Source organism: Papio anubis, chromosome 2 (genome assembly GCF_008728515.1).
Source record: "Papio anubis isolate 15944 chromosome 2, Panubis1.0, whole genome shotgun sequence".
Classification (NCBI taxonomy): Eukaryota; Metazoa; Chordata; class Mammalia; order Primates; family Cercopithecidae; genus Papio; species Papio anubis.
The window spans coordinates 29993704-30007074 of NC_044977.1; the positions used below are offsets into that span (position 1 = coordinate 29993704).

Below are 13371 nucleotides of genomic sequence, written 5' to 3' on the forward strand. Positions count from 1 at the left end.
CCAATTTTAAAGGACAAATAGCAATTTGAGTAAATTTCTGTTTTGAAATTATTTATATAGCCCAAAGCAAGTTATTATGAAAGTCAATTGGATTTCAAGAACAAATACAGTGTAGTGTTTATGAGTATAGGTTCTAGAGGCAGATCAAACAGCTCCAGTCATTTCTGGGTGTGTGACTTTGACAAGTCATTTAACTTTTCTGTGTTTCTGTTTACTTTCTATAAAATGGGTATAACAGTAATATTGACTTTCTACACTGGGTGTAAATAAGTTAGTAAAGAAGAAAAGCTTAAGAGGTGTCTAGCTTAGAGTGAGCACAATTTAGGTGATAGCAATTATTGTATCTATTTCTACAGGTGCCAAATAAATATTTTTGAATGAATAAACAACCTAACTGATAACTCCATGTATTAAATGACTCTGGGAATTTATATTTTGGGATGTCTTATGTTCACTTCTGCATTCTCAATTATTACTTCTTTCTACTATCACAGTATCACACTATAGAAGCCTTCCATTTCTAATTAACTGTTTATAGTAACTATGGATTTCTATCAAATAATTAAACTTACTAAGGCTGTGTGATTAGGCTCTGGCAGACAATCTAAGGGACACTTTTATGACACAAAGTTAGCACAGTTTTAGTGCATAGTTTTTAAGAATCTATTTTTGTTAAGAACATTTTTAGTTTATTTTCTCTGCTTATACATAGTGTTGGCAAATATCTTCAGAAAAGTGAGTCATGGTTTGTTATACACATATAGGTAATTATCAAAATCTCAACATAGGCTTGAATTTTGAAGTATAAAGCGTTTCCAAGAAACAAGTATCACCACATATTGAAGAGAGTGGAAATTTATTTTACTTTCTGAAGAAAGTCAGGCAAAGCAAACAGAAATCTCATTAGAATTTATTGGTAACAATATTTATGAGGAAGTCATCCTTGGGTCTACAGGTTTCCAGAAATTAGGGAATCTCAAAGTCAACATGGTGTATGTACTAAGGGGTATCTCTTTGAAGCCACTTGCACGGATGCTGCCTAAGGAAGAAGAATATTTCTCCCTCTAAGACTTTTAAAATCTCATATTCTGTATTCTGGCCTGCACTAGTCCAATGTTTATTCCTAGTCTGTTTTCTTGCAATTGCAAAGCAAAACTGTTATGTTGGCACTGCTAGGGGAAAAAAGGGAGTTTTAGTAGCAGCTTACATTGAAGTGCAAAGGAGTGTGTGTGTGGGAAAGTGTGTGTGTGTAAGGAGTCTCGTGTTATAGTTATCTGCCCACCATCTTCTCAGACACCTCAGCATGCAGAAATCCTGGTAATTGATCTTGAAAAAGTATATGACAGTTGGTTAATGAGAGTATCAGTTTTTTTTTTTTTTTTTTTTCTGAGACAGAGTCTAGCTCTGTCACTTAGGCTGGAGTACAATAGTGCGATCTCTGCTCACTGCAAACTCCACCTCCCGGGTTCAAGCGATTCTCCTGCCTCAGCCTCCCAAGTAGCTGAGATTACAAGTGCCCACCACTATGCCCAGCTGATTTTTGTATTTTTAGTAGAGATGGGGTTTCACCATGTTGGCCAGGCCGTTCTCGAACTCCTGACCTCGTGATCCACCCACCTCGGCCTCCCAAAGTGCTGAGATTACAAGCGTTAGCAACCGCGCCCGGCCCTTAAGAGTATGAGTTGTCTTAATTGCTGCTTTCTCAAAATTCTGAGATAACTGTAAATAAAAAGCAATATCCCTGTTTGGATAAGGTAAAACAAGGTGTTCGAATTTCCTTTAGTGGACGTCAGTATATCCAAGAGTGAAGATACTAAGCATTTTGGGATAAAATAATGATGAAACTGCCTATCATCTTTATGTCATCCATTTCACTCCATCAGAAAAAACAACAAAACACCTCCAGTAGTTGCAATGCAGCCACTTCTTTAGATGACAATTGAATTCTGCACTTGATCTTAGCCAAAAGGTATAGATGACAATTGAATTGTAAATATTCATCACACATAGGAAGAGTCTAGAGATTTAAGGATACCAAATTTCTAATTTGATTTCTACATTTGGCTAAATATCCTTTAGTGAAGAACCAGTGGGAGCTATCTTTTATTATGTAATAAGATCTTTGAATTGGGTGATTAACAAGATAATGATTACAAAAGATATTCAGAAGTCTTAATACTGAAAGTCTTCTTTGTATCTGCCTGAAGAGCATAGATTTTTGTTCCTCAGTCCACTTCACAGATTTTCTCCCCTGGCCTTTATACAATGGGAAGACATTCCCTTCCTTCTCTGAATATTGCTGTTGTACAGTAGAGACACAATGAATAATCTTAATCATTCATAAGATTAAAACTAAAGCGAGGAGACAAAAATAAGGCAAATATTAATAGTACACAAAACAAAAGGTTAGCGCAGCATTCCTCGGCAATACTTGTCCTGTATGGATAAAATCGGAGATTTTTTTTACAGCTATTATAAATGACGAAAGAAAGAAGACATGGTCCTTGTCCTCTCCTCTGCTTGCCCCACACCCTGTCACCTGCCATGCACTGTATTTCTTCACTTATGAATGTTAATGAACCACTTAAAACTATAAACAGAGATAGCCGGTGGATTAAGAAAACAAATACAATTTGAGTCACAAGCAATATTTTCCTTTTCATAGGATGTTAACATAAGACAGTTCTTGTTGTATTCAGTTTCTTGTACTTTCTGAAAAAATCTTTCTGACAAAAAGAAATGTAAATGAAATCCATAAAAGACAGGAAAAAAACCTAACTTTTATGTACTATATCCAAATTTCACTTAACAAAGCTCTATATAAAGTAATTGATTACTGTATCACTGAGGTGTGTATATATATATGTATGTATATACACACATATATATATAAATCACTTTCTCTTTAACTTCTCTATAACTATCTCTTTGTATTCACAGCCAGTCAATGTGAACTGTGCATATTACAAACACCTTCATCCACTTCGTGTGGCACACACTGGAGTGTGGGTTGCAGTGATTGTTGTTTATTCTGCTATGAGCTTTAATTTGCCATTTATTTTGTGTTCTCACTGTCAGTTTTGGATCCGTGTAAGGCATGCCAGTGATGGTGATGCATCTTCCAAAAGAAATAAAGGGAAAGTACCATGCAAGCTTCAGGCTTGAAGCAACTTCAAGGAGCAGGTCAAATGAATCAGACAGTAAAGCAGATTGAGAAGTTAAGGGTGAACATTATGAAGAACAGCATAAAAATCTCTATGGCGTGGGAGGACTGAGCCTCAATTATAGGAGCTGGCATGGAAGAAACTAAGGCCTGAGGATGGTCAAATCCTCAAAGACTATGAGGACAATAGTCATTACTATTATAAAATACAAGAATGAAAATCCGTAGGAATTTTACTCTATGACCTGTATTGCACTCATTCACTCAATATGTTCCTGCATTGATCTGCTTAGGCTGCCATAACAAAATACCATACACTAGGTAGCTTAAACAATAGATATTTATTTCCTCACAGTCCTGGAGGCTAGAAATCTTAGGTCAGAGTGCAGGCATAGTTTAGTTCTAATGGGAGTCCTTTTCCTGACTTATAGACAGCCACCTTCTAGCTGCGTTCTCACACAGTGGAGAGAAAGGGTGAGCTCCCTGGTGTCTCTTATTATAAGGAGACTATTCCTATCAGGACCCCATTCTTACGGCCTTATAAAACCTGAATTACTTCCTTCCTCCCAATACAGTCACAGTAAAAATTAGAGCATCGATATATGAACCCCAGGGGTACACAGTTCAGTCTATAGCTGTTCTTTTTCTGGAAATTTTTCCATACTCTCTGACAGTGGTCTTGCATCTATGTGCAACTGTACCGGCAGAATCTTTACTTTATAATAACTGGACTAGCATGAATACGGTTAGCAGAACCAAAATCCAAACTGACCTTTCTTAACTAAATGTTTGGTCGAGTCTTTTTTCACATTTCATTTCTCTGAAACTGACTCTTCTTTTTTCTTCCATCTTTTAAGGTCCCTTGTAATATATTAGACCCAGCTGGATAAATGAGGCAAACTCTTATTTTAAAGTCACCTGATTACAGGCCTTGATTTCATCTAAAACCTTAATTCCGCCTTGCCATATAACACAATATCTTCACATGTACCACAGAATATAATGTGGACATCTTTGGTGGACCATTAATTTGCCTCCCACAATAGTCATATGATTATATCAGAACACTTCATTTCTTGTACCTGTAATATAACAAGAACAAGTAAATAAAATCATTAAGTTTGGAACCTGGTTTGACTTACTATTATTCTCCTCGGCATTTTAACTTCTGGCTTCCTAAAAATGGGCCTTTTTCGAATTAAATGATACTCAAACCAGATTCTGATGTAAAGTGCATTTAGTCAACGGCACACAATTCAATTGTCCTCCAATTCTCTTTAGCATTCAGTCAGCTGACATTTGCAAATTTTGAAACATTTTAATAAAGAGACTAACACAAACTTTGGGATATGGAATATACTGAATTTGAAATTAAAGTTCAGCATATTCCAATTTCAAACTGTGAAACATTTTGAAGAGGGAGTATGTATTAGCAAAGAAATGGCCATATTTAATGTGGATTTTGAAATATGAACTTTTTTCTATTACTGTAAGTACACAATTGGCTGTTAAAAATAATTAATATTCCAATTATATTTTGTACAGAAAGAATATAATACTACTGTAATGTTACTTTCATGATCTTAGAAAATGCTTACATTTGTGTTACTTCATATAACAACACCCTTTTTCAAATAATATACAAACATATATATTTATTTTAAATGTCATATTTACTAAATCCTTATTATATGCAATGTTTAGAAGGACACAAAATTGTACAGTATATTGGCCCTCTAGAATTTACAGATGCAGTAGAGGAGAGAATTTAAATATATATATATATATATATGTAAGATATTACCTTTTATAACCTTATGTTTTCTTTTAATGCAATTAACATAAACACAATTTTTTCCATTTTTAATTTTTAAGATCAAAACTACAATTTTGAATTAATGTAATTCAGTTAATTTTACCAAAGGTCTTTTGGGAGAATGTGACAAACAAGCTCTGTGATTTTGCCTTAAAGAACTCTGTGTTCTTCAGTTGAACGAGCATAGCTGTTTTGTTCCTTTAGCTTCTGAACACGTATTCTCGCAGTAATCAAAAGTGAGGGTAAAAACAATTAAAGTACCAAAAGGGTCAGTACCTGCCTCCACACACACACACACACACACGTGTGCGCGTGCACACACCTTATTATATTCATGGATCATGTATTAAAATTACAAAAAAAGAGAAAAAAACTGTGTTGTACAAATATTTCGTGCTTAGTCCTGGCATATAAAATTAAAATAGATACTTGATAAATTAATAAATAATGATCAAATTACAGCCATACCTCATCTTATTGCACTTTATTGTGTCACATATATTTCATGTTTTACAAATCGAAGGTCTTGTGGGAACGAACCCCACAACAAGCACGTCTATTGGCATAACTTTTCCAACGGCAGATACTCCATTTCTCTGTGTCACATTTTAGTAATATTGCAATATTTCAAGCATTTTCATAATAATTATGTCTGTTACAGTGATCTATGGCCAAAGATCTTTGATGTTAATATTGCCATTTTTGGGAAGGTTGCTGTGAATTACACCCATATAAGATGGCAAACTTAATAAAGGTTTATGTTCTGGCAATTAAACTGACTGACTGTTGCCAAGTCTCTCCCATTCTCCTAAGGTTTCCCTATTCCCTGAGACACAATATTGAAATTAGGCCAGTTAATAACCCTACAGTGTCCTGTAAGCATTCAAGTGAAAAAAAAGAGTTCTACATCTTTTACTTTAAATCAAAAGCTGAAAATGATTAAGCTTAGCAAGGAAGGCAGGTCAAAAGCCTAGATCAGCTGAAATTTAGGCCACTTGCTCCAGTTAACTAAGTTGTGACTAGAAAGGAAAAGTTCTTGAAGGAAATTAAAAGTGCTACTGAACACTACAACTTATTCCTTCTATCTAACTGCACATTCGTACTTACTAACCAGCCTCTCTTCATCATCCACCCCACCGCCACCATTTCTAGACTCTGGCAACCATTATTCTACTCTCTGCCTCCAGCAGATTAACTTTTTTATCTCTCACATGTGAGCAAGGATACACGATATTTGTCTTTCTGTGCCTGGCTTATTTCACTTAACATAATGACCTCCGGTTCCATCTATGTGGCTACGAATGACAGGATTTTGTCCTTTCTGTGGATGAATAGTACTCCATTGTGTAAATGGACAACATTTTCTTTATCTGTTTACCCACCGATGGACACTCAGGTTGATCCCTTATCTTGGCTATTGTGAATAGTGCAGATCTCTCTTTGATTTACTAATTTTATTTCTTTCGGATGTGTGTATATATACACGCACACACACATATATATACCTTTATATAAATAGATAGATAGATCATATGGTAGATCTATTTTTAGTTTTTTGAGGATGTTTGATACTGTTTCTCATAATGGTTGTACAAATTTACAGTTTTACCAACAGTATATTGGTGTTTATCTTTCTCCACATACTTGCCAACTTCTGTTATTTTTGTCTTTTTGATAATAACATTTTAACTGGGGCAAGATGATAAACTTGCTTGACACAATCTTTCAATTTGTTAAAAAATTGCGGTATGTGTGAAGTACAATAAAGTGAAGTATGCTAAAACAAGGTATGCCTGTATTTTACTTGCTGAGTTAATTTGCTATTACCGTTTTAATTAGTAAGACAGAAATTTAGATTATTTAGTTTCATAATTTTCTTTTCTTATCTATGCATTTGATTCTGTTATTTTTAAGCATACTTTTCACTGTTTTCCACAAGTTTTCACATATTATATTTTTATTAAATTCAGTTCAAATTAATTTATAATTTTGTTTGTGATTTTTTTAACTCATGGTTTATCTTAGCATAGTATGCTTAATGTATACAACTTTGGTATTGTTTAGATTTTTAAAACATTGATTTCTAACTTAACTCCTGTCGAGTCAAAGAACAAGCTTGGAAATTATTTTAATGCTTTGAAAAATTTTCATTGGCCGGGCGCGGTGGCTCACGCCGGTAATCCCAGCACTTCAGGAGGCCGAGACGGGCGGATCACGAGGTCAGGAAATCGAGGCCATCCTGGCTAACACGGTGAAACCCCGTCTCTACCAAAGAATACAAAATATTAGCCTGGCGTAGTGGCGGGCGCCTGTAGTCCCAGCTACTCGGGAGGCTGAGGCAGGAGAATGGCGTGAACCCAGGAGGCGGGGGTTGCAGTGAGCCGAGATTGTGCCACTGCACTCCAGCCTGGGCGACAGAGCGAGACTCCGTCTCAAAAGGAAAAAAAAAAGAAAATTCAGTCTTACTTTAGGGCTCAACATACTGCCATTTTGGTAAATATTGTATGGGCGTTTGAAGAAAAAAATTTTCAGTCACGTTGAATTTGATGTTTTTTATGTAACAATTACATTAATCTTTTTTTAGATCTCTTATGTCTTTTCTAATGTATTTTTCTTTATATTCCATCAACTAGGAAAAAAGGTTTGTTTTAAAGTCTCTCATATGTGACATGGATTTTCAATTTCTTCTTTTACTTCTGTCAATTTTTGCTTCACATATTTTGAAGCTCTGATACTCAGTAAATACAGATTTTATTTATCTACGTATCTTCCGTATGGGTTGACGCTTTTATTTTCATGAAATATATTTCTATTTCTAATATGTTTTGTGGAATTAAAGTTGACTTTAGTGCTGATATAGTTTCACCAGTTTTATTTTGCTTAATGTTTGCATAGTATATCTTTTTCTGTATTTCTAAGTTTAACCTTATTGAATTTATGTTTCACACATTTTTATATTAAAGTTAAGGTAAATTCTTATATTTGAGGTGTATCTCTTGTAAGTAGAGTATAATTGGATTTTTATAAAAGTATTGATATGTTTAGTTTTATATTTGTCATCTTATGATTTGTTTTATGTTTGCCATCTTTTTAATATTCTCTTTTTCTCTCTATTTTGCCTGTTGTTGAATTGTTAGTTTTATTATATGACATTTCCCTTTAAAGAAAAAAGTTAAAGAGAAAAGTTAGGCATTCTTTTACTGTTATTTTAAGTAGATATTGTAAAGAATATAAAATGCTTTTTTGAGTTAGTATATACACATTATAAAATCTTATATATATTTAAATTAATATAAAATATAAAGTTTAATATAAAATATTATTTTTTCTACTTCCAATAAAATTTTCAACTAAGTTCCTGTCGGTTTTCTCACCTTTTTGTTGAAAAAATTTGTTTGCTTGTCTGTTGTAGTTCCTTAGTTAAAATTTTGCTGATTGTACCTTGTATTGTCATATTGCTATGCTCTGTGCTTCTTTCTGATTCGTAACTGGATATAGAGCCTTTATCTGATTTGAATTTGACTTTTTTTTTTTTTTTTTTTACCAAGTACATGTCATAGATTGTGATGTGTATTTCTATTCGATGGTATGTAATATATAATTTTCTTTATTTCAGTGATATTATTGGCCAATGGAGTACTTCCAAATATGGAAATACATAGAAAACCTAAAAAAATGAAAAGCTTATCTCCAATACTGTGAGAATTAAAAATATAACTAGTTATAAAACACAACATACAAAAATTAATAGCCTTCATACATGCAACAAAATTGGTTAGATGATATAATGGAAGAGTTCATCACTATAGTGATAAATAAATAGATAGAAAGACAAGTAGATATAAAGTACCTAGATGAAACTTAACAAAATACAAAAGTTGACTGGAAGAAATGGAAAGGCATACTATGTTCTTGATTAAGCAATCTCAACATTATAAAGTTACGAATATCCCTACAATAAACTACAAAATTAAAACAGTTGTGGTATAAACATCATCAGTTTCAACTATCTCTCACCCCTGGAACTTAAGTTGACTATAAAGTTTGCTTGAAAAAACAAACTAGCATAAATATCTAGAAAAAGAGAAACAGAAGAAAAGTAAAAACAATTGTATATGGGAGTAGGAGTGGGAGTGAGTAGTCTCTGCCGATATTAGAATATATTGTAAAGCCCCTATAATTAAGATAGTGTTGTATTAGCCCAAGAATAGAAAAATAAATCAATGGAGCAGACTTAGAAAAAGAAAACATAAGTAAACTTTTGGTATTTGAATATAGACCTTTGATAAAATATTTGATAAAGGTGGCATCTCAAATTAGGTGGATAAAGATGGAGTTCTTAATAAGTGATATTATTCCAAGTAGATATCATTACAGAAAATAATAAAATTGAAACCTAATCTTAAATCACCTGCATTTATGTGTGTATGTGTTGGGGAGCCATCTTCCAATGTGCTCCATTAGATAGGCTGTCATCTGCAGCCATCCCTGGTGTGACCAGCCTATCTCTTGCCTAATCTTATGTGTTTTGCCTAATCTTATTGTGTTTGTCTAGTTCTAGTGTTGATTTCTACCTCAGTCGGTTGGAGCAGATGCATATGATTACATTCAATTATCGATTTACATGGCACTGCATAATATATTGGAAAAAGATTTTTGAAAACATTTCTTAAAAGGTATCTATGTTTATTGTAGACACAAGAGCTTTAAGATCTTCTCTTGCAGTCAGAGTACAATTTTATGAAATGATCTAATAATTAATTAATATTATATGTAATGTACATATTCAAAAGGAGTAGTATAACTTATTTTTCAAGAAACTAATTGGCCACTGTTTCAGATTTTTAATTTCTCATCTAGTCTCTTCTCAAATCTTTTTCAACTTTCTTTTGCATAGTTCATTTGGCTTGGAATCTGATGAAATAATTTTGACTTCTTGATAAGCTTTTGAATAAGCCCCTGTTACTATGGGAAGGTATCCAAAATTTATGGATCAATAGTCTGATCCAGACTGGCAACTCCTATGGAATGAACTAAATTTCCCTTTTACTGTGTTCACCCTCTCACATAAAGCATCTGGTCACAGCTCTATTCAACCACCACAAACAACTCTTCAAAATCACTTCCATAGGGCATGCTCCTCCTTTTCATGTAGCATCCAGTTTTCTATGACTGTCTTGATAAATTGGGTGAATCTTTGTGTGAATGTCATGTCTGACATTTTTTGTAGTTGAATGTCTTTCTTCTGTAGCACAGATTACAGGCTTTCTGAATAACTAAGATTCAATATAAGATTCAATACAAGATTCTATATATTCAATCATGTATATACAGATGAGTCTTGGCTGGTAACAAACAATGTAATAAAGTCAAAAAGAGGTGTAAGTTTAAAAAGACTAGCAAAAATGTTTTTCCAATCATTCTAGAAAATATATTGAGAAAGAGGTAGAGGATATAGTCGTACCAGAAAAAATTTTCAAAATGTTGAGGTCCTAGTAAGATTTTCAGGATAGTAGGAAGAGTCACAAGAATTTTAGATTCTAGTCTTGCCTCTTTTAGTTCTGTGACTTTGATGCAATAACTTCAATTTAATTTTCTTGTTTATATCAATGAAAGATTGGCCCAAATAATCATTAACAGCCTTTAACATTTGACTTTGGTTAATCTAAACTTTGATACCAGGCATAGACAAGGCTGAATTTTCAAGTGACTAAGCCTGACCCCTTTGTTTTGAGGGAGACAGGGAAGACTCCCTTTCAAAAATAATTCACTTACCGTATGCTCTGGATGTGCAATTAAATGTATGGCATCTTTGTAATTATACAAGCTGTACTGATTCCTTACAGTTTACCAACATGTGAATCCAGACTTAGAATAAATGTTGCTCTCTTAAGTAGAGTAAAACTACTCTACTTAGGGATGGAAATAGGGGAGGAAAGTACTTTTAAAAGAGGAGGTAGAAACATTTTTCTACTTTGAAATCAATCTGCAGTCAACTTTTTCAAAAAATAGCAGTCAACCTCCAGGTGACTTTCCAATATGATTTTATCTTTGATTCCCACAGGTATGCTAAACAAGAAGCCTGGGGAGAAAAATCCTCTTGATTAAAAGTTGCCTATGGGAAGAGATTTGGCAGCACCATTATCCTTTTTAGATTTCTAATCTTCAGAAATAATTGTATTATATAAAATTCCTAAGATGTTTAGATCAAAAGCAGAGCTCAGAAGAAGATATATTCGGTGGTGAATGACTATGCATGTTAAGACATGCAAGTTTATGTTACAGAAATATGAAACAAATGGAAGCATAATGAACAACCTATTGTGGCATAATATTTTGATATCCATCTGTCTGACTTTCCTATGTGTGCATCAAAATAGTTACGAAAAAGTTGTAAAATATTGGACAGGCATGTATGCATGTAATATAATAAAATCCAGAGAAGACAAAAATTCAGGAAAATGGCTTGAAAATAGATATGTTCATTAATTAATCCTAGAAAATTGATAATGCAGCAGAGGCTATGATTATACAGCAGAATAACTTTAAACTTCTGGGGTTCACAAAAGATTTTCTGGGTGGCAGAGAATATTTACAAATACCCATCCCAGAAAGAGCAGATAGCATTTGTCCTTTCGAAGTCAGCACCAGTCTCCCAACAGACACAAACTGGAAATAGGAAAAAATAAAAAAATAAATGTCTCAGCCAACACCAAATGCAGAAGAATTGGTTTTTTACAGACAGAAAGTAATTATCCAGCTGGAAGTTAGCCAAGACACCAGAGAGAGTGAACATCCCTATTCTGTCTCAAAATTCTGTGGGATTTTTAATGAACACAAATGGTCATGACCTTGAGTTTTATGCTCCATCCATAAAAAGAACTTAACAGCAATGCTAGGCTGTTCCTTCCCTGTACCCCTGCTGCAGGGTACTGACTCAGAACCACAGATTAGGGATTCTGTGAATTCCATGTGGATAATGAGGACCCCTGCACAAATTGTTCAGTTCAATTAAATGACTAATTTTATAGGATAGCAATCTTGCTATTTGGCTGCTAGTGGCAGACTGCAAAACTGCTTAATGAATTCCTATCAAGGAATTTAGTATTTTAATAGTAAAGTGGATATCATCTATAAGGACTTACTACTGCTTTTGCTGCCACTTGGAACACCTATTTTATTCTCCCCAACACCAGTTTTACTTTCGTTCATTAGTCATGGCTTCCCTGTCTCAGACTAATTTTGTACACATGCGTTTTATTTTCAGAGAATGGATGACAGATTAGCCAGATTGCACATCATAATGAGCAGTAATCCATGTAATGTAAATCACACAGCCCAGCATCCACTTCTCTTTGCCAAAGGCAGCAGTCTTGGAAGTTGCCAGCTATTATGACGGCCCTCAGGTTGCATACCAAGCATCATTCGTGAGAGAGTAGAGCTTCTTAACATGAACAACATATGACTTTACAGGTAGAGCCCACAGATTACCAAAGAGAAAAATTGTCTAGAAGGGCAGTGTTATAATGGGACTGTAGTGAAGTAACAGAAAGAAAACTATGTACATTTATGCACAAGATCTTGTATTAAAAATTGTATATATGTTCTTTCATTTGGTCTTCTCAGTAATTGAATAGATAACATTAATGTTATTTAAGAGACAAGGTGGAGGGATATTATGTACATTCAGGAACCCATGCAACTAACACTCTTTTTCCACCTTCCCAAGCTTCTTTGGAATTAAAAACACAAAACACATACCAACACACACAAACCCAGGCTAGAAGTTCATGCTGTTCACAGATTTGAAAAGAGAACTATTGTGGTATGAATATTCCCTACTTTTGTATTGTATCTATTGGAAAACCATGACAATTAATTTATGGTATAAAAGCATACATCCAGAGAATGATACTGTATTGTGTCAGTCATTTTTCTATTTTTTCCTGGAGTCTTTTTCTCGCTTTATGTGCATCACTCTATGAAAGGGGCCAGCTCTTTAAAGCTATGTTTCCCATCTTGCTATCTTGCTTCTATTAGAGTTCAGTTAATGACAGAAAACTCGCATAACATTGAAGGACAAGGGAAAGAAAAGCCAGGGTATGTCCACTTTCCCTCTGCCTCTGGTGGTGGGCAGTGACTTTGTTCTCTCCTCCAGCTTCAACTCTTACCAAAATTACCCTGCTTCCCAGATCCCAGCCGTTGATGGGGAACCCAATTTTGGTTCACAATCTGGTAACACTCTCTCCTCCCTTTGTGCTTTCAGCCTGGTGGTGGTAACTGCTGGTTTACCTTTTCCCTTTCTTGATGGCATAATTTGCAGCACAAAAGTTAATTTTGATGAAGCACAATGTACTTTTTTTCTTTTGTCATGTGCGCTTTGCATGATATA

The 13371-nt window shown here is 34.2% G+C and overlaps 1 long non-coding RNA gene across 1 annotated transcript in view; it reads right to left on the reverse strand.

Moving 5' to 3' along the window:
* LOC116273718 overlaps positions 1–13371 on the reverse strand; it is a 585230-nt gene that overhangs the window by 214370 nt on the left and 357489 nt on the right. The gene's annotated exons all lie outside the window — the stretch shown is intronic.